This window comes from Thalassophryne amazonica, chromosome 4, assembly GCF_902500255.1.
Source record: "Thalassophryne amazonica chromosome 4, fThaAma1.1, whole genome shotgun sequence".
NCBI lineage: Eukaryota > Metazoa > Chordata > Actinopteri > Batrachoidiformes > Batrachoididae > Thalassophryne > Thalassophryne amazonica.
The window spans coordinates 75,532,670-75,554,147 of record NC_047106.1 but is presented as its reverse complement, the minus strand read 5'-3'; positions in this window follow the sequence as shown (position 1 = coordinate 75,554,147).

Genomic DNA, 21,478 nt, shown 5'->3' with positions numbered 1-21,478 from the left:
CCTTTGGCATTTGGCTTTGTGCTTAGGGTCATTTTACTGCTGAAAGATGAACCATTGCCCCAGTCTAATGTTAAGAGTGCTCTGGAGCATTTTTTCATCCAGTATGTCTCTGTACATTGCTGCATTCATCTCTCCCTCAATCGTAACTAGTCTCTCATTCCCTGCCACTGAAAAACAACCCCCTAGCATGATGCTGCCACCACCATGCTTCACTGTAGGGATGGTGCCTTGTTTCCTCAAAACATGATGCATGGCATTCACAAAAAAAATAAAATAAATAAATAAATAATAATAATAATAATAAATACATTTTTCTTTGTCTTACTGAGATCAATACCTCTTTTGGAAGGGAGACCTGGACAATTATAATGCTTCCAATTCACATAACCTGCATGTCTTTAAAAGTGGGAGGAAACCGGAGCACCCAGAGGAATCCCACACAAACAAGGGGAGAACATGCAAACTCGTTTTATGCCAGATGCCCTTCCTGATGCAAGTCCACATTACATAGAGAAATGTGGCCAAATGTGACGGGGTGGGGTGTGAACCAGGAACCTTCCTTACTGAAAGCAAGTGCATGAACCACTTGGCCATTTAGTATAACACTGTAGCCTTACAAAATTTGGAAAAAGCGAAGCACTGTGAATACTTTCCAGATGCACAGTGTGTATATTGTAACAAATTTTGATATTTAAAATGTAGCAATTCAAAACAATAATTTGGGCTCTCACAGCAGCAACATAATTTGAAATTTAAACATAATTATTAAGATCAGATGGGCAGGCCATCAGTTTTAATGTATTTAAATTTTAAGATTTTGTAATATTTGATGATGAGTCATCCATATTATCGTTCATACACGATTCATTTTGGAAAGCACCTACGTGCTCACAATAAGTTAAAACAATATTTAATTAAATATTTCACTTTATTTAAGTTATATAGCACCCAATCACAAAAAAAGTTACCTTAAGGCGCTTCACACAAGTAAGGTCTAACCTTACCAACCCTCAGAGCAAGCATACAGGCAACAGTGGTAAGGAAATACTCCCTCTGATGATTTGAGGAAGAAACCTCAAGTAGACCAGACTCAAAGTGGCAACCCTCGTACTTGTGCAGGTTATTTGTTGTTTTTGTTGACGTGTGAACACTGCATATTGGTAGGTTCTTAAGTGTATACTATTTTATGCACTCCATAATCTCTTTGGTTACTCGGGTAACAAAGAGTCCAAATTGAACAAAGCCAATATGTTATAGTTCACCAGCATTCCAGTAGGGATCACATAGAAGCACTTGTTCCAAGGGCGTAGGTTTGGTCTCAGCTTTGGTAGGGACAATACCCCCCCGGCCCCCCTGCCCACCACCACCCCCTAACCCACTCACACCATTAGACGCACAAGTACAGCATAATACATAACATATGACGACACTTTATTAATATTTAACACTTTATTTACATTATTAAGTGTGTAGGCAAACAAACAAATAGCTTAAATAACAAAATTGCACCCAAAATCACTAATCTATTCTATAGGCCTACACCTGAGAGAACAAGACAACAAAAAAATACTTCTGGAGCTAACAAAAAAAAAAAAAAGTTTTTGCAACCAAGATGTATAATCTATTCTCTTCATCAATAATGCAGTTGTAGGTATCTAGCAACCTAATTTGCCAAAAAAAAAAAAAAAAAACGATTTCCAATGATATATATGGTGTATTACGGTAAACGTATGCCTGTGATGTCATAACGCAGAGGAAAAACACGGAAGTTTCACACTAGTGCGCCGCTGAGAAAAAAAAACTAATAATAAAAAAAAAAAACTAGTGCGCCGCTGATTCTCATTACCGTAAGTTCTCATATAAGCCCTCACTCTGAAAAATTTGACAGCAAGCCAAGAACCCATGCTTTCCAACAGTGCGTTCGGTGACTTTTGAAACGAGGGAAAGTATGAAAAAGAGTGCAAAAGTGACAGAAAAGTACAGAGACAGACAGCAAACATAAATGTAGTAATTTTTGAGGAAAAGGCAGGATGTTAGTGTCATTTGTGAAGGTGTGTGTGCGTGTTTGTGTGGGTGTGCAGTTTATTTTAAATGTGGCGCACAGCATTGTTCTCCAGCCCCCCCCCCCCCGCCCTTCTTGTTTTTCTGCACCGGAGCAGTGTTGCCAGATATGAAATATGAAACTATCGTACCAAAACCTCAAAATGATCGTATTTTGGGAGAAATTATCGTACACAAACAAAACGCATACAACGTAGCTATTTTAGCGTTTCTTTTTTTAAATTTACAAAGAATTTTATGTCACATTTCTAAACAGTAATTATAGTAATGGGGAAACTATGGCACAAAAAGAACGCAAATGCACTACCAGACTAGAAACATTTTTTTTTTCTGTGAAGGGACACAAACGTGTTAATTACCAGACTAGAAAGAGTCGAATTCAACCTCGAGGTCGCTGTCGTCATCCGATGCCATGGACACTTGTGCAGATTTTGTTGAACACAGAAAAAATGTTGACACCTCCATAAGGAACTTGAACTTTTTATTTTTCTTGTATATCTCTTTGCTCTTGTGTTTTGTTCGTTTGTTATTGCATTTGTTGAAATAAAGTTTCGGAAAAAAAAGTTGGCTGGGGAATCTTCCTGTCACGGCACAGATTGGATGGAACTCATTACTCTGTATGAGAGGGGGCGGGCTTTCAAATGACGGTCGCCGAAAGCCAGCAGCAGCCCTGTGTGTGGTGTGTCTTTGATGCTGACTGAGTGCAGCGCCTGCAAAATGATTCTTGGGTGTCAGAGAGAGATGTGTGTTTGGGCAACCAACTGAAATTATCGTACATATTGGATTTTTTCCCATTATTGATCGTACATCGTACAGAGGGCACAACTATCGTACAAATACGATAATTATCGTACATCTGGCAACACTGCACCGGAGCCACCCGTCCTCTGCGCTCCGGGACCTCCCACTTTACAAATTAAGCACTGCCTGCCACGAGATGCACTTTGTTTACATCCATGTGAGAAGAACGTGAGCTAATGAAATTGCAACATGGGTAACCCTGTCACTCTGGCACGTCGAAAACACAAAACATGACGACTAAAATTATAGTATCGAGTTCGCAGAAAAATAGTGAATGATTTTGTTATATAAACAAAAATGCTAAATATTGGTAGGGACTATTTTGCCATCCCAAAATATTGGTTGTGACTTGTCCCTATGGTCCATATGCAAACCTACGCCCCTGACTTGTTCACATGTTCAGATATTTCAGTTGCCCTCAATCTTAGATCAGTCATATTCTGGAGCATATGTTCCATTTAGGAAAGCAAGAATGGACAGGTGGCTGTACTGCAATCTCATTTGTCATATAAAAAGTTTACAGTATTGCACTTGTCATAATTTCCACTGCCTTTGCCTGTGTGGCATGTTGGTGTGCAGTGTACCTTTAAGGTAGATGGTGGACAGCACCAATATGGCCTTGAAAGCTCGGCGTGTGCACAGTGTGCGTTCATACACACGACACCTGGAGTGGGTTTCAGGTGGCAGTGAGCTGTGCGCTCGTGTGTGACTCAGTGGTCTGGTCTGTAGGGGATTCCTTCCTGGTTGTTGAGAGTGTGTGCTTTGGACATGCACTGTGGGTTCGGGTCTCTCTACTGTGAGCCTGGGTTGTTACTTCGTTGTGAATTCCGTCACGGCTCTCTCCCTCCTCCAGCTGTCTACGTGTGCACGCGCCTCCACTGACAGGTAAGGTGCCAACCACACAGGCAGGGTTAATGTAATAATTGGTTGTTTATTCATACTTATGTTTCCCATTTAGGCACGAATAACTGTGGCTGAGCCGCCATTTCCTATTAAAGGGGCCGTTGTTTTGTTTATATTGATTCGACTGGTTTTCAACAGCTGTGTGCGTATTGCTGCTCAGAAGTGTTGCATCCTCTTCTGGTGCAGTACATTGCACACACCTGGGACCGGATTCACATCACCAGACTGAGATATCTCTGTTTTCGTTATCCTCATTTTGGGCATGTTTGTTTCATTATTTTGTGGGTTTATTCGCTTTATTTGTATTGCAGTGTTTGTTTTTTTCATTCCAGTCTCCTTGTACGTCTGGAATTGTATAAGTAAACCAAATCAACATACAGATCCATACCATATCCACTGTCGTGACCCCTCAACCATAAACAGGAGAATCCCCCAAAATTATGTAAAATTTAGAAATTTATTTTGTTGTTAATTTTTGTTTTTAATACAGATCCTTGATGCTATGATGCAGAAATGTGTAACCTTTTGTGCAGGGTGTGAAGTTCTCTTCTGTGCCTTAAGGTTTTGCTCACTCCATGGTAATCTTGGTAAAAGGTGAATTAATTAACCTGTCTGGAAAGTGCAATATCAAAGCTTTGGGAAAGAGCAATATCAGCAAACTGGTTGAATAGGAAACAACACTGGAATGGTAAAAGTGAACTGTGTATTTGACTTGTGCAATTGATGTAATTGTAAGAACAAGTTTTATAAAATTGTAGGACTTCTTTTAACCTGAGTAAATCAATCTACCTTTTGAAAACACACCTCTGCATTCCATGAACCTAGCGCAGCCTTTTTGGGAGAATTCAAACTTGAATGGCCTCGGGTGGCGTTGTTGGTCTTTTCCTAAATTAAATTACATTCCTCTGTTCCATCAATTATAACCGCTCCGCTTTGCCACACCTGCATTTCTATGCAATGCTTAGGGCCCCTTCACACATAACATGATTGAAACCGACTAGAGCACGAAGGAGGAACTGCACGCCATTCATGAAAAATTGGAGCCACCTCAAATGCTTCGTCCACCTGTTGCCAAAACATTCTCACACAAAAGCAGCTGAAAGACATTCTCATTCGATCCCCCTCTTGGCAGGTATTGGCCAAATTCCAGGTGTCACACACGAACGTCTAACACTGCTCGCTGCACACATAGAAAAGGCGGGTCTATTCGCACACCTGGTATGATAGTGGACAGCAGGCAATCACAACCAACCTGTCTGTGAAAACTGTCAAAGTGCCACACGAAAGTGGTGCAGCCTCGCAACACGAGTGTAACTGTGCTGACCCCCCCTCCCCTGCCCCCCAACACAAATGGCTTGTGGACTGTGCCCCCCCCCCCCCCCCACCACACACACACACACACATCATGTGGCTTGATGCTGGACCAGCTGACTGCTATGTGCTGCACATCAGCTGGAGAACACACAGTGTACATACGTGCGTGCGGGCGCTCACATTCTCATGAGGAACGGCCAGCGTCTGAGTGCGCAGCACGGTGTGAAGCCGGTCCGCGGACAGACGTGGCCGTGTCCCGCTGTGACCTGCAACTGTTCAGATATCAGTGCTCGCAAGTCAAAGCTGGGAAACACCTGTACTGGCTTGTAGGAAATGACCTCACATAACTACAGCGTGAAGCACGGACATCGCCGTGCCGTCCTTGCTCGGGAATAAATTAAAACATATCACTTCAGCTGACTGTTGTGTTAGCACACCACAAAGCTGCTGAATATCGTGCCAGGCAGGAAATCACCCCATGGGACGCCCTGCAAGGTGAATGTCAATGCAGGATTTCCCCACATTGTCATAATTAAAACATAGATCACATTTGCAGCAGATCACTGCTGATGTGTTCACGACGTGAGTGTCGACTCTTCATGACACAGTTTCCGGCCAGCTCGAGTGCATCAGGTCATTCATGTAAGAAGAATAAAAGAGAGAACAGTAATCCACATCCTTTCATTACTTCCTGGTGTATGTCTAGGAGGTCAAATCCGCTCTTTATAACAGGAATTAAGTATGAGGTGTTTTTTATTTTTTTTATTTTTTCTTCTGTGTGTGTGACTTTCCACATGCTTGCACTGTGTTTGTGTGTGTGAACATGGGCGTGCACGAAACTATTGCCACAGTTTCATGCAGACCTGTCAGAATGTGCGTTCCTCACGACAGCAGGTGAAATGTTTCGTGGTTCCCCATTTCATTTTTCGTTTGCGGACTGTCTTCCGGCTTCTGCGTCTTTTGTCTTATGTGTGAAGGGGCCCTTACTTTCTTCCATTTTCCATGCTCATTTGAAACAGAAAATAAAGCTTGTCAAATCGACTTCGTGGGAATGTCAGCTTTATATAGCTGCCGATGTTGTCTCTAGTGTAAATGCTTTGATTGCGTTTCAGAAAGACTTTTCTCCTGGTGTGAGACCTAACCTGGGTTAAGTGGGATGTCTTCTTCCTCTCCTGTGGGGAAAAGTTCAATAAATGATACTCAAAAACCCTGAGTACTTAATATGTGTATGTATGTGAGTGCATGCTTATGTGTGCAGACATGCAAGCACAGCATGTATTCGGCTACAAATGAGCTGAATTAGATCTGACACGGCACACTTTTCAAGACTTGGTTAAGTGGTTTGTTTGACTAAAGGGCATTCTCATCCATACCTATGAAGCCATTTAAACTGCTTAGGAAAAAATACCATAAAAAGTATAACCTGCAATGATGGCTTTTACAGAATTCCATCTGTTAAAATAGCATTTTTTTTTCTTTATAGCACACTTTTACTGCAGCAGTGATGTACTGTATATTTCTGCAGGTACAAAACAATTCTCTTAAATGTCAGCATCCTCAAGATTTCTCTTCAATGAATCTTCCTTTAGATTTTTATTTCACTGACCTTTACAGTTTGGGCTAATTAAAATGATTAAGGCATAATAGCTATCCCTATATCTCATGCAGAAACACCCTGATTGATCATTTCTCATTTTCTGACACACCGATATGTGAAATTTGGCAGTTTTCACATTCATGTTGATGTTTTAGCATGGGAGATGTGTCTGTCTACATCTTTTCTGCAACCTGATTCACTTGATTTCATATGTAACATTCATGGTGAGATCTGTACACCGGATGGATCAATTGCACAAAAACAATTAAAGCTAAAGACACTGTCATACCCAGTGAAGCAGGTTATTTCATGACATGCCTGTACCATTTGAATTTAGATTAAAACATCTTACAACTACTATTACCTCAAGTCTTACTTCAAGCATTAGTGTATATGGGTCTTGTCTTCCTACCAGTGCAAAGTAGCACACATTGAAATGCAGTGTCATTGGCAGCGGACAACTGATGCTGGAGTTAAAAATCTCTTAAACTGCAGGACTGCTTATCCTCATTTGTGTGCCCATGCAGTGTTCATGTTAAAATGAGGTGTGGTCAGGTACAGTGCAGTTAAATGTATGGGCGTGGCAATATATTCAACTCAAGAGTCGAGATGATACATGATACTGGGTTTATGAGGAAGAGACAAGATAATATTTTAACAATATTTTTAAGACAACTTCAATGACTAAATTTGCAGGGTGATGAAGTATTAGGCAAGTAGAATTCCTTAGATTTAAGTATATTGTTGAACAAATACAGAGCTTTCTATTATGTGTACAACCAGGAAAAAAAGTCAATTTGCACCCCAAAAGCAAACAGCCAGGATACAAAAACCAAGGTGTTTTCTCCAATGTGACACAAAACACACCGTGAGGTTGTGGACATAAAGTTAGGGAACTCTGAGTAACTGACGTACAAAAAGACAAGAAACGTGTGAAGAAAGGATACAACAAAATACACTTACAACCCGGGATCAAAAGGGATAAGACAAATTATATAATGGCTGAGTGGATCCTTGTCATTTGATTAGTGCTTTGTATGTCACATGACATGGATTAATTTGTTCCATTTGTGTTGCATTGCATTTAGAGTGCAGTTTGGTTCCATTTAGAGTGCAAATTTGGTTCCATACATTTGGTACCATTGCACTCTGCACACGTGCACACACACACACACACATGCATGCATGTGCATGCACCCACACATGCACCCACACATATGAAACAAATCCACTGCGCTGTCTGGAGGCTGTTAGCAGGAAGAAAAAATGAGAAGCTGGACTAATTTCTGATGTGATTTTTTTTTTCACTGCACTGAGGATGTACAGTCTTGCTTTTGGTAGTACATGCACACACAAGCGCTGACCCAGTTGCGTGTGTGCAGGTACGCAAGAGGGACAATGACAATGATTCGATTAAACTAACTGACACTGCTAATTCTTGTAATACACACACATATACACACACACACACACTCACACAAAATCCAGAGCTGTTCAGATGAAGTCTTTTTTTTTCTTTTTTTATGGAAGTCCGAAGTCAGTGCACCGCATCACTGGATGACACGTCACATTATATGTTATACGTTATATAAAACAAGTAATTAATTTTTTACATTCTTTCAATGGAACACATTTATTTCAGTGAAAGCTGAAACATGTTCCAGCTTTCACCTCATGAAATATTCGTACCATTGAACTCAAACATTCATGATTTGTATAGTCATAACTGACAACCACAACCAAATAATCAACCCATGCCTGAACAGGAAATAAGGAGTGGCTTAAATGACAAAACTGATGAACAACAGGTGTGAGAAACAAGAAGGTGGGGACAGATGCTTGTGAATAAATAGAACCCACCGAGATATGATAACTGAACAGACTACAATCTGAGATGGAAAATAAATCTGACAACCATGGGTGAGTAGGAGCAATAATAAACCAATGGTGTCCAAAGTATTCCAGAAGGGGCAAGAGGGTGCAGGTTTTCTTTGCAGCCACTGACTCCAGCAGGTGATTTCACTGATGAACTCATCCCATCTGCTCAAACTGATGTTCATCAGTGAAATCACCTACTGGAGTCAGTGGCTGCAAAGAAAACGTGCACACTCTTGGCCCTTTTTTTGGAATACTTTGGACACCACTGTAATAAACAATAAACAAGACCACAGACAAAGAGAGATAAAAAACAGAAATAAATGACAACCCCGGAGGTGAATAAATGCAACAGTAAGATGAAACTAAGAAACCAAATATACAAAACAATCAACATAAAACCATAATCACTATCAAAATCCTGAATCACAAAGGAACAGAATGGTGGTAGACTTCAAAGACATAACCCTACACCGAAGAACAACAAACAAAGTGGTGTGGAAACTCACACGACACAGAGAAAGAATGGGGCCACGTGATAGGAACTCGGATACATCCTAGGAGTGCACACATACCAGACACAGACCTAACCCAGGGAACATGCATGGACACACACACACACACACACACACACACACACACACACACACACACACACACACACACACACACACACACACACACACACACACACACACACACACACAAGTGACAGGACACAAGACATGGCACAAAGACAAATAAAAACACACGATCAGGTATCCACTGTCATTTGTAAAACCTTTTTTTTCTCCCTCCCTCCCTCCCTCCCTCCCTCCATCTCTCTCATTCACCCACTCAGTACACTCATGCTTCTCCTATAGCTGACCACTTTGTGTGGAATGAAAGTTGCCAGATTTGTCGCTTGTTGCCTCAGAGGCTTTGTTTTCACAAACACCTTTTGGTGCAACTCAGACACATCTTCAGTGATGTATCCTGGGGTCATTGGGTGTTTCGGGTCTCTCAACATCATACACCCTCGCCCAGGCGACCCCGCCGAGGTTGACCAGGCCCCGGCTTGTGTCTGAGTAGCTTTGCAGTCCATGGATCACCCCATTTGATCCACAGCCATCTTGACGCCTTTTCTGCCATGTCAGTGATGTTTTTGATGGCTCTTCTGCTCTGCAGTCCCTTCAATCCCAGCATCTTTTGTGCCTTGATGAGTGACTGGCTAGCGACTCCTCTGCAGCCGACATCAATGGGGTTGCATTGAGTCCTCCGTCCCCTGTTTCAGCATTCGACTACCAACTCCTCATACTTAGCCCTCTTCCTCTCAAAGGTCTCCTCCATCCGGTCTTCTCAGGGAACAGTCAACTCCAGCAGGACCACTTGCCTTGTTGTTTCTGACACCAGGACTATGTCTGGCCTGAGTGTGGTCACTGCGATGTTTTCCAGGAATTTGGTCAACCTATGGTCAACCAATCCCGAGGTCAACCTTCAGCTGCCAGTCCCGCGCTGTTGCCAACAGCTCTCCTGTTGGACTTGGGTGCTGCCGTGGTTTCTCCCCAGCCTTTACAAAGGTGATAGAATGCCCCGCTGGTTGCTGTTGCCTGCTGCTAGAGATCCCTGTGTTGATGACCTCTGCAACAATCTTCAGCACCTGGTCATGTCGCCATCGGTAGCGCCCATCTTCCAGTGCTCTTGGGCAACAGCTCAAGATGTGCTCCAGCGATCCTCCTCTCCGGCAGCATGACCTCTTCAAGTATTTTGACATATCCAAACTGATCCATGATACCTGGTGTGCGATATATAGGCCCAGCACCATAGTAGGAGAACATGCCCATATTATGATGCTTCCACCACCATACTTCACTGTCTTCACTGTGAACTGTGGCTTGAATTCAGAGTTTGGGGGTTGTCTCACAAACTCCCTTGGACCCAAAAAGAACAATTTTACTCTCATCAGTCCACAAAATATTCCTTCATTTCTCTTTAGGCCAGTTGATGTGTTCTTCCATGCGTCTCTGTTTTTTTGGTCCATTTTAAAGCACTGGAGATCATTGTAGATGAACAGCCTATAATTTTTTGCACCTGTGTATAAGTTTCCCCCTCTCCAATCAACTTTTTAATCAAACTACACTGTTCTTCTGAACAATGTCTTGAAGGTTCCATTTTCCTCAGGCTTTCAAAGAGAAAAGCATGTTCAACAGGTGCTGGCTTCATCCTTACATAGGGACACCTGATTCACACCTGTTTGTTCTACAAAACTGATCAACTCACTGACTGAATGCCACATTACTATTATTGTGAACACCCCCTTTTCTACTTTTTTTTTACTAATAGCCCAATTTCATAGCCTTAAGAGTGTGCATATCATGAATGCTTGGTCTTGTTGGATTTGTGAGAATCTACTGAATCTACTGGTACCTTGTTTCCCATGTAACAATAAGAAATATACTCAAAACCTGGATTAATCTTTTTAGTCACATAGCACTACTATTATTCTGAACACTACTGTACGTCACAAGTTGCACAATTTCAAGATACAACTGGGTACAACACCTGTTGTCTCCTTTCCCAGGCTTTACAAATAAAAACAGCAAACGCAAATGTTTCTTTTTCAAAAATCCAACTCAAGATTTTCTCCTCAGAAAACCAAACCACATCTACATTATTTTTTGCACACACTGAAATAAACAAAGTCTTAAATCAGAAGACAAGGGGCAGTCAAGAACAAAATTATACTTATTTTCCACAACATCAAGGTCACAAAAGATACAAACTCTCTCCTGTTCAGAGAGACCCTTATACCTGCCCACTTCCACTGCCAGAGGAAGACTACCAGATCTAATCTGAGCACAAAGGGACCGCTCTTTCCGAGACAAATTTAACTTCACATAAGGCTCAGTCTGGTATTCCTTCTTAAATTTATATAATTCCTTAGTTTTGTTTTCTTACAAATATCATTTTTCCATTGCATTTTATAATTATTGAAAAAAAAATTGTTTCAAGAAATTTAAGTTACACTGCAATTTATTCATGTAAATGTAATTCAAATTTGAAATTGTAAATATGTTAGTTATTTCTTTGTCCCACGGATAATTATTTGAACGATCCCATATGAAATTTTTTTTGGTCAGCCTATCCTCTGGCAGCTGAATGAAGCGGTTCCATAAACGAAGCATCTCTATTCTCTGCTTTATAATACAGGGCTCCCACCCCATGTCACCCTCTACAGCAAGTTTAGCATTGAACTTATGAACACCTAACAAGCATCTAACCGCTCTGTTTTGAAGACTACTAATATGTTTGACTTCCTCAAAGCCCCACACACCAGCAGCATAAAACAAAATAGAACTAACCATTTCATCATAAAGCTTTATAAACACAGAGAAACCTATATCTGGTAAGATCTTCATTCTACTCACATGAAGTGCTTGGAACAGCCAGAAAACAACAAAGCAAACAAACCCTAAGGTGTTCTGAAAAATACAATGCTGCTCTACTAGTAGACAAGTTTTTCACCTTGGTGAAAAATACAGTTGTGTTCAACATAATAACAGTGTGTTGTTATTACTGAATAAGTGGAATGTTTAAACAGCCTAATATTCATTTTCTTCACTATTTGTAAAGTAATAACACATTTAATTAAGTTTTCATGATGTTTTGATTTGGAATACAATGTGTACAGTGTTCCCAACGCATTTGCATGTGTAGAAATGAATGAATGCTATTGTAAGGATTTTGAGCTGTACTCACTTTTTAAACACACTATTATTTCGAACACAACTGCACCATCACATTTTTTATCTTGAGATCTCATGGCATGAGATCTTGCCTTTCCTATTGTTGATTGCTATCTTGTGACAGGAAAAAGTAATTTTACCATAGAACAGCAAAACCTGAGTCTATAATCCAGCACAATTATTTGGTTATATAGACATCATAATATGCAAATGATTGGGTTCACAGCTTACGGACACACACCCTGCACAAAAGGTTACACATTTCTGCATCATGGCATCATGGATCTGTATTAAAAACAAAAATTAACAACAAAATAAATTTCTAAATTTTACATAATTTTGGAGGATTCTCCTGTTTATGGTTGAGGGGTCACCACAGTGGATTTGGTATGGATCTGTATGTTGATTTGGCAAAACTGTTATGCCAGATGATTTTACTTATACAATTACAGACGTACAAGGAGACTGGAATGAAAAAAAATAGTAAAAGTACAACATGAATTCCCCACACTGTCAGTTTCTGTTTGAATGTTTATTGAAATTGCAGAATTCAACCTATACACCAGTTTGTTTGTTTTTTATTTTGTTGATAGACCAAGTAAAACCTGAATAAAGATTAATCATTTTCACCGGGCCATTTACTGAATATTATGTTAATGTGTGGAGTGCCGCTTCATGCAATTACTTCATCCAGCATGCGCACAAATAGAACACCATGACTTCCCCTTTATCATTTGGAGGTAAAGCCAATTTGGTGGGAATTCACAGCCAATGTGTGGAGCGCCACTCAGTGTGATCGCTTCGTCCAACAGGTGTGCAAACAGGAGACTCTTTCACTCTTTCCTCATCTGCCTGGAGCAATAATGAGGGGAAAAACATTACTTTCCTTTTATCATTTGGTGATAAAGCCAATTTGGTGTGAATTCACAGCCAATGTTTGGAGCGCCACTCAGTGCGATCACTTCGTCCAGCATGTGTGCAAACAGGACACTCTTTCACTCTTTCCTCCTCTGCCTGGAGCAATTACAAGGGGAAAAAATGACTTTCCCTTTATCATTTGGTGTAAAAACCCTGCCATTTGGTGGCAAAGGCACAGCCGATGTGTGGAGCACTGCTTGTGCCATCGCTTCATCCTGCACATCACCTTGAGATATGCAAGAATACATGGGAAAAAAATATGAATATGATGCGTAAATACTCACATTGCCATGTGAGGTGCAGAAAATGGGCATATTTTGAAGCTCATTCAAAATTAGCAGATTTCTACTAAAATGTAGATTTCGACTAGATTTCTGAAGACCTGTCCTCTGGCCTAAATATGTTGAAACAAAAAAGGAGAGTTCTCTGCGCTTCTGTACAGCACAAAAATCCGGTGCAACCAGGTAGGACTGACTTGTATAAAAGGGAAGCAGCTGGTGCAACACAGAAGTAGGTGCTGGAAAGTTTATTAAGGTGCTGAAGATATAGAAAAAGACTAACGTTTCGATGTGCAAATCACATCTTCATCAGTCCTGAAAACACCTGGATGGTGCAGCCTAATCCTCCATTACGGCCTATTGTTTCCGGAATAGGGAGTCTTACTGAGCTCCTTTCACAATTTGTTGACTTTTTTCTAGAAAAATTTGTTCACAGTTTACCTTCGTATCTTCGGGACACTACTGATGTTCTAAACTTAATCAATCATTGGAATTGTGCAAGTGATGATATCCTTCTGTCTTTGGATGTACAAAGTCTGTATACATGAAAATTCAGTAAGGTATATCATATATATTATATTCCAATTCTAAGGTGGAACTAAGCTAGTATATAAAGGTATATATAAATATCTAAAAAAGAAGAGTAAAACAGGAGAGTAGAAAAGAGTAGAGTAGAGCCACTTAGGTGCCTGGTCTTGGGAACCAGGGAAGGTAGGTTGAAAAGCTTTTTTATCCCATGGGAACTCTCCCTACCCACCCAAGCGGCTCAAGAAAAAGGTATATATAATATAATAAATAATAAGACATAAAAAGGATAAGCCATCACAGGAGAAGATTGTATAGGTAATTTAGTATGTAGACTAGTTGCATACCTCACCACGTAGGCTTAAAAGTCATTTCCTTCTATCTTGCTAAACATCCTACTGATGTGTTGCCACATTCAGAATTTCTTATTAATTTGGGTGAGATCGTTCTGTCTAATATTTTTTTCAAATATTCTGGTAAATATTATTTACAACTACAGGGGACTGCTATGGGAAGTGCTCTTGCTCCATCATATGCCTGTTTGTTGATGGGTTTTTGGGAAGAGAAACACGTCTTCAGTACTGAAAATAACCCCTTCCACTCAAAAATATCATTATGGCATAGGTATATTGATGATGTCCTGTTAATTTGGAGGGGCACATTTGATGAGTTACATCAATATCTGAATTATGTTAATTCCACCAGAGATTATCTTTCTTTCTCTATGAATTATAATTTTCATTCCATTGACTTCTTAGATCTCACTATTTATAAGGATGGTAATAATTCTTTGCAATCTATCTAATCTTTGTAACATACCAGTGGGTCACTTTTTGCGAGTTAGAAGAAACTTTATTACTATTACTGATTTTATGACAAAATGTCAAAAACAGCTCTTTTAGCACATTGGTTTGAACAACGTGGTTATGATAAAATTGATATCATCAAAGGCATGAGACAGAGCTCTAAATACTGATCATGCCTCTTTACTTAAGAAGAAATCTAAATCTTCAACTTCTAAATAGTTTTTTCTACCTGCTATACCCCACTGGTGGGAAGAATAAAAAACACAATTTACAAATATTGGCACATTCTTAAAAGTGGGCCGACACTTAAAGACATCTGTGCTGAGCCGCCCAAATTTATATTCAGACATGCCCGTAATATTTGTGATTGACTTGTTCACTCAGATATGACCACTCCTGTCTCAACTACTTGGCTGTCCAGCCAAGGTTCCTTTAGATGCGGTAATTGTGCACAAGGTTCTAATTCCACCAATGCGAAGTGCTTCTCTCATCCCTGAACTGGTAAGCAATATTCTATTTCTTCATTTATCAATTGTAACACTACACATGTAGCATACCTTCTAAAATGTCCTTGTGGATTGGCATATATAGACCAAACAAAATGTCAACTCAAATTACAGATAGCTATTTCAATTTCAGTTTCAATTTCTTTTCCTTTATATAGCACCAAATCAATCAATCAATCAATCAATTTTATTTATATAGCGCCAAATCACTCAATTTTAAGCCTAATCTTAAAAGTAGAGAGGGTATCTGTCTCCCTGATCCGAATTGGGAGCTGGTTCCACAGGAGAGGAGCCTGAAAGCTGAAGGCTCTGCCTCCCATTCTACTCTTACAAACCCTAGGAACTACAAGTAAGCCTGCAGTCTGAGAGCGAAGCGCTCTATTGGGGTGATATGGTACTATGAGGTCCCTAAGATAAGATGGGACCTGATTATTCAAAACCTTATAAGAAAGAAGAAGAATTTTAAATTCTATTCTAGAATTAACAGGAAGCCAATGAAGAGAGGCCAATATGGGTGAGATATGCTCTGTCCTTCTAGTCAATCAATCAATCAATTTTTTTATATAGCGCCAAATCACAACAAACAGTTGCCCCAAGGCGCTTTATATTGTAAGGCAAGGCCATACAATAATTATGTAAAACCCCAACGGTCAAAACGACCCCCTGTGAGCAAGCACTTGGCTACAGTGGGAAGGAAAAACTCCCTTTAACAGGAAGAAACCTCCAGCAGAACCAGGCTCAGGGAGGGGCAGTCTTCTGCTGGGACTGGTTGGGGCTGAGGGAGAGAACCAGGAAAAAGACATGCTGTGGAGGGGAGCAGAGATCGATCACTAATGATTAAATGCAGAGTGGTGCATACAGAGCAAAAAGAGAAAGAAACAGTGCATCATGGGAACCCCCCAGCAGTCTACGTCTATAGCAGCATAACTAAGGGATGGTTCAGGGTCACCTGATCCAGCCCTAACTATAAGCTTTAGCAAAAAGGAAAGTTTTAAGCCTAATCTTAAAAGTAGAGAGGGTGTCTGTCTCCCTGATCTGAATTGGGAGCTGGTTCCACAGGAGAGGAGCCTGAAAGCTGAAGGCTCTGCCTCCCATTCTACTCTTACAAACCCTAGGAACTACAAGTAAGCCTGCAGTCTGAGAGCGAAGCGCTCTATTGGGGTGATATGGTACTACGAGGTCCCTAAGATAAGATGGGACCTGATTATTCAAAACCTTATAAGTAAGAAGAAGAATTTTAAATTCTATTCTAGAATTAACAGGAAGCCAATGAAGAGAGGCCAATATGGGTGAGATATGTTCTCTCCTTCTAGTCCCCGTCATTACTCTAGCTGCAGCATTTTGAATTAACTGAAGGCTTTTTAGGGAACGTTTAGGACAACCTGATAATAATGAATTACAATAGTCCAGCCTAGAGGAAATAAATGCATGAATTAGTTTTTCAGCATCACTCTGAGACAAGACCTTTCTGATTTTAGAGATATTGCGTAAATGCAAAAAAGCAGTCCTACATATTTGTTTAATATGCGCTTTGAATGACATATCCTGATCAAAAATGACTCCAAGATTTCTCACAGTATTACTAGAGGTCAGGGTAATGCCATCCAGAGTAAGGATCTGGTTAGACACCATGTTTCTAAGATTTGTGGGGCCAAGTACAATAACGTCAGTTTTATCTGAGTTTAAAAGCAGGAAATTAGAGGTCATCCATGTCTTTATGTCTGTAAGACAATCCTGCAGTTTAGCTAATTGGTGTGTGTCCTCTGGCTTCATGGATAGATAAAGCTGGGTATCATCTGCGTAACAATGAAAATTTAAGCAATACCGTCTAATAATACTGCCTAAGGGAAGCATGTATAAAGTGAATAAAATTGGTCCTAGCACAGAACCTTGTGGAACTCCATAATTAACTTTAGTCTGTGAAGAAGATTCCCCATTTACATGAACAAATTGTAATCTATTAGACAAATATGATTCAAACCACCGCAGCACAGTGCCTTTAATACCTATGGCATGCTCTAATCTCTGTAATAAAATGTTATGGTCAACAGTATCAAAAGCAGCACTGAGGTCTAACAGAACAAGCACAGAGATGAGTCCACTGTCCGAGGCCATAAGAAGATCATTTGTAACCTTCACTAATGCTGTTTCTGTACTATGATGAATTCTAAAACCTGACTGAAACTCTTCAAATAGACCATTCCTCTGCAGATGATCAGTTAGCTGTTTTACAACTACCCTTTCAAGAATTTTTGAGAGAAAAGGAAGGTTGGAGATTGGCCTATAATTAGCTAAGATAGCTGGGTCAAGTGATGGCTTTTTAAGTAATGGTTTAATTACTGCCACCTTAAAAGCCTGTGGTACATAGCCAACTAACAAAGATAGATTGATCATATTTAAGATCGAAGCATTAAATAATGGTAGGGCTTCCTTGAGCAGCCTGGTAGGAATGGGGTCTAATAAACATGTTGATGGTTTGGATGAAGTAACTAATGAAAATAACTCAGACAGAACAATCGGAGAGAAAGAGTCTAACCAAATACCAGCATCACTGAAAGCAGCCAAAGATAACGATACGTCTTTGGGATGGTTATGAGTAATTTTTTCTCTAATAGTTAAAATTTTGTTAGCAAAGAAAGTCATGAAGTCATTACTAGTTAAAGTTAATGGAATACTCAGCTCAATAGAGCTCTGACTCTTTGTCAGCCTGGGTACAGTACTGAAAAGAAACCTGGGGTTGTTCTTATTTTCTTCAATTAGTGATGAGTAGAAAGATGTCCTAGCTTTACGGAGGGCTTTTTTATTGAGCAACAGACTCTTTTTCCAGGCTAAGTGAAGATCTTCTAAATTAGTGAGACGCCATTTCCTCTCCAACTTACGGGTTATCTGCTTTAAGCTACGAGTTTGTGAGTTATACCACGGAGTCAGGCACTTCTGATTTAAAGCTCTCTTTTGTTAGAGGAGCTACAGCATCCAAAGTTGTCTTCAATGAGGATGTAAAACTATTGACGAGATACTCTATCTCACTTACAGAGTTTAGGTAGCTACTCTGCACTGTGTTGGTATATGGCATTAGAGAACATAAAGAAGGAATCATATCCTTAAACCTAGTTACAGCGCTTTCTGAAAGACTTCTAGTGTAATGAAACTTATTCCCCACTGCTGGGTAGTCCATCAGAGTAAATGTAAATGTTATTAAGAAATGATCAGACAGAAGGGAGTTTTCAGGGAATACTGTTAAGTCTTCTATTTCCATACCATAAGTCAGAACAAGATCTAAGATATGATTAAAGTGGTGGGTGGACTCATTTACTTTTTGAGCAAAGCCAATAGAGTTTAATAATAGATTAAATGCAGTGTTGAGGCTGTCATTCTCAGCATCTGTGTGGATGTTAAAATCGCCCACTATAATTATCTTATCTGAGCTAAGCACTAAGTCAGACAAAAGGTCTGAAAATTCACAGAGAAACTCACAGTAATGACCAGGTGGACGATAGATAATAACAAATAAAACTGGTTTTTGGGACTTCCAATTTGGATGGACAAGACTAAGAGTCAAGCTTTCAAATGAATTAAAGCTCTGTCTGGGTTTTTGATTAATTAATAAGCTGGAATGGAAGATTGCTGCTAATCCTCCGCCCCGGCCCGTGCTACGAGCATTCTGACAGTTAGTGTGACTTGGGGGTGTTGACTCATTAACATATTCATCCTGCTGTAACCAGGTTTCTGTAAGGCAGAATAAATCAATATGTTGATCAATTATTATATCATTTACCAACAGGGACTTAGAAGAGAGAGACCTAATGTTTAATAGACCACATTTAACTGTTTTAGTCTGTGGTGCAGTTGAAGGTGCTATATTATTTTTTCTTTTGAATTTTTATGCTTAAATAGATTTTTGCTGGTTATTGGTAGTCTGGGAGCAGGCACCGTCTCTACGGGGATGGGGTAATGAGGGGATGGCAGGGGGAGAGAAGCTGCAGAGAGGTGTGTAAGACTACAACTCTGCTTCCTGGTCCCAACCTTGGATAGTCACGGTTTGGAGGATTTAAGAAAACTGGCCAGATTTCTAGAAATGAGAGCTGCTCCATCCAAAGTGGGATGGATGCCGTCTCTCCTAACAAGACCAGGTTTTCCCCAGAAGCTTTGCCAATTATCTATGAAGCCCACCTCATTTTTTGGACACCACTCAGACAGCCAGCAATTCAAGGAGAACATGCGGCTAAACATGTCACTCCCGGTCTGATTGGGGAGGGGCCCAGAGAAAACTACAGAGTCCGACATTGTTTTTGCAAAGTTACACACCGATTTAATGTTAATTTTAGTGACCTCCGATTGGTGTAACCGGGTGTCATTACTGCCGACGTGAATTACAATCTTACCAAATTTACGCTTAGACTTAGCCAGCAGTTTCAAATTTCCTTCAATGTCGCCTGCTCTGGCCCCCGAAAGACAATTGACTATGGTTGCTGGTGTCGCTAACTTCACATTTCGCAAAACAGAGTCGCCAATAACCAGAGTTTGATCCTCGGCGGGTGTGTCGTCGAGTGGGGAAAAACGGTTAGAGATGTGAACGGGTTGGCGGTGTACACGGGGCTTCTGTTTAGGGCTACGCTTCCTCCTCACAGTCACCCAGTCAGCCTGCTTTCCCGGCTGCTCGGGATCTGCCAGGGGGTAACTAACGGCGGCTAAGCTACCTTGGTCCGCACCGACTACAGGGGCCTGGCTAGCTGTAGAATTTTCCACGGTGCGGAGCCGAGTCTCCAATTCGCCCAGCCTGGCCTCCAAAGCTACGGATAAGCTACACTTATTACAAGTACCGTTACTGCTAAAGGAGGCCGAGGAATAACTAAACATTTCACACCCAGAGCAGAAAAGTGCGGGAGAGACAGGAGAAGCCGCCATGCTAAATCGGCTAAGAGCTAGTAGCTACGCTAAGCTAGCGGATTCCTAAAAACACGCAAAGTGAATAATGTGTAAATAATTTAGAGGTGATTCAGCAGAAGGAGTGCTTTAGTTAAGGCACGTAAAGATTACACTGGGAAACAAATCGTAATCTAGATAACTAGATCAATCTAACCGCGCAGATTAAACAGCTAACAGATACAGAAAAACACCGCTGTGCTCTGGAACAGGAAGTGATACAATACCGCAATGAGAGCCAACCCCGCTTCTAGTCACCGCTAGTACTCTAGCTGCAGCATTTTGAATTAACGGAAGGCTTTTCAGGGAACGTTTAGGACAACCTGATAATAATGAATTACAGTAGTCCAGCCTAGAGGAAATAAATGCATTAATTAGTTTTTCAGCATCACTCTGAGACAAGACCTTTCTAATTTTAGAGATATTGCATAAATGCAAAAAAGCAGTCCTACATATTTGTTTAATATGCGCTTTAAATGACATATCCTGATCAAAAATGACTCCAACATTTCTCACAGTATTACTACAGGTCAGGGTAATGCCATCCAGAGTAAGGATCTGGTTAGACACCATGTTTCTAAGATTTGTGGGGCCAAGTACAATAACTTCAGTTTTATCTGAGTTTAAAAGCAGGAAATTAGAGGTCATCCATGTCTTTATGTCTGTAAGACAATCCTGCAGTTTAGCTAATTGGTGTGTGTCCTCTGGCTTCATGGATAGATAAAGCTGGGTATCATCTGCGTAACAATGAATATTTAAGCAATGCCGTCTAATAATACTGCCTAAGGGAAGCATGTATAAAGTGAATAAAATTGGTCCTAGCACAGAACCTTGTGGAACTCCATAATTAACCTTAGTCTGTGAAGAAGATTCCCCATTTACATGAACAAATTGTAATCTATTAGATAAATATGATTCAAACCACCGCAGTGCAGTGCCTTTAATACCTATGGCATGCTCTAATCTCTGTAATAAAATTTTATGGTCAACAGTATCAAAAGCAGCACTGAGGTTTAACAGAACAAGCACAGAGATGAGTCCACTGTCTGAGGCCATAAGAAGATCATTTGTAACCTTCACTAATGCTGTTTCTGTACTATGATGAATTCTAAAACCTGACTGAAACTCTTCAAATAGACCATTCCTCTGCAGATGATCAGTTAGCTGTTTTACAACTACCCTTTCAAGAATTTTTGAGAGAAAAGGAAGGTTGGAGATTGGCCTATAATTATCTAAGATAGCTGGG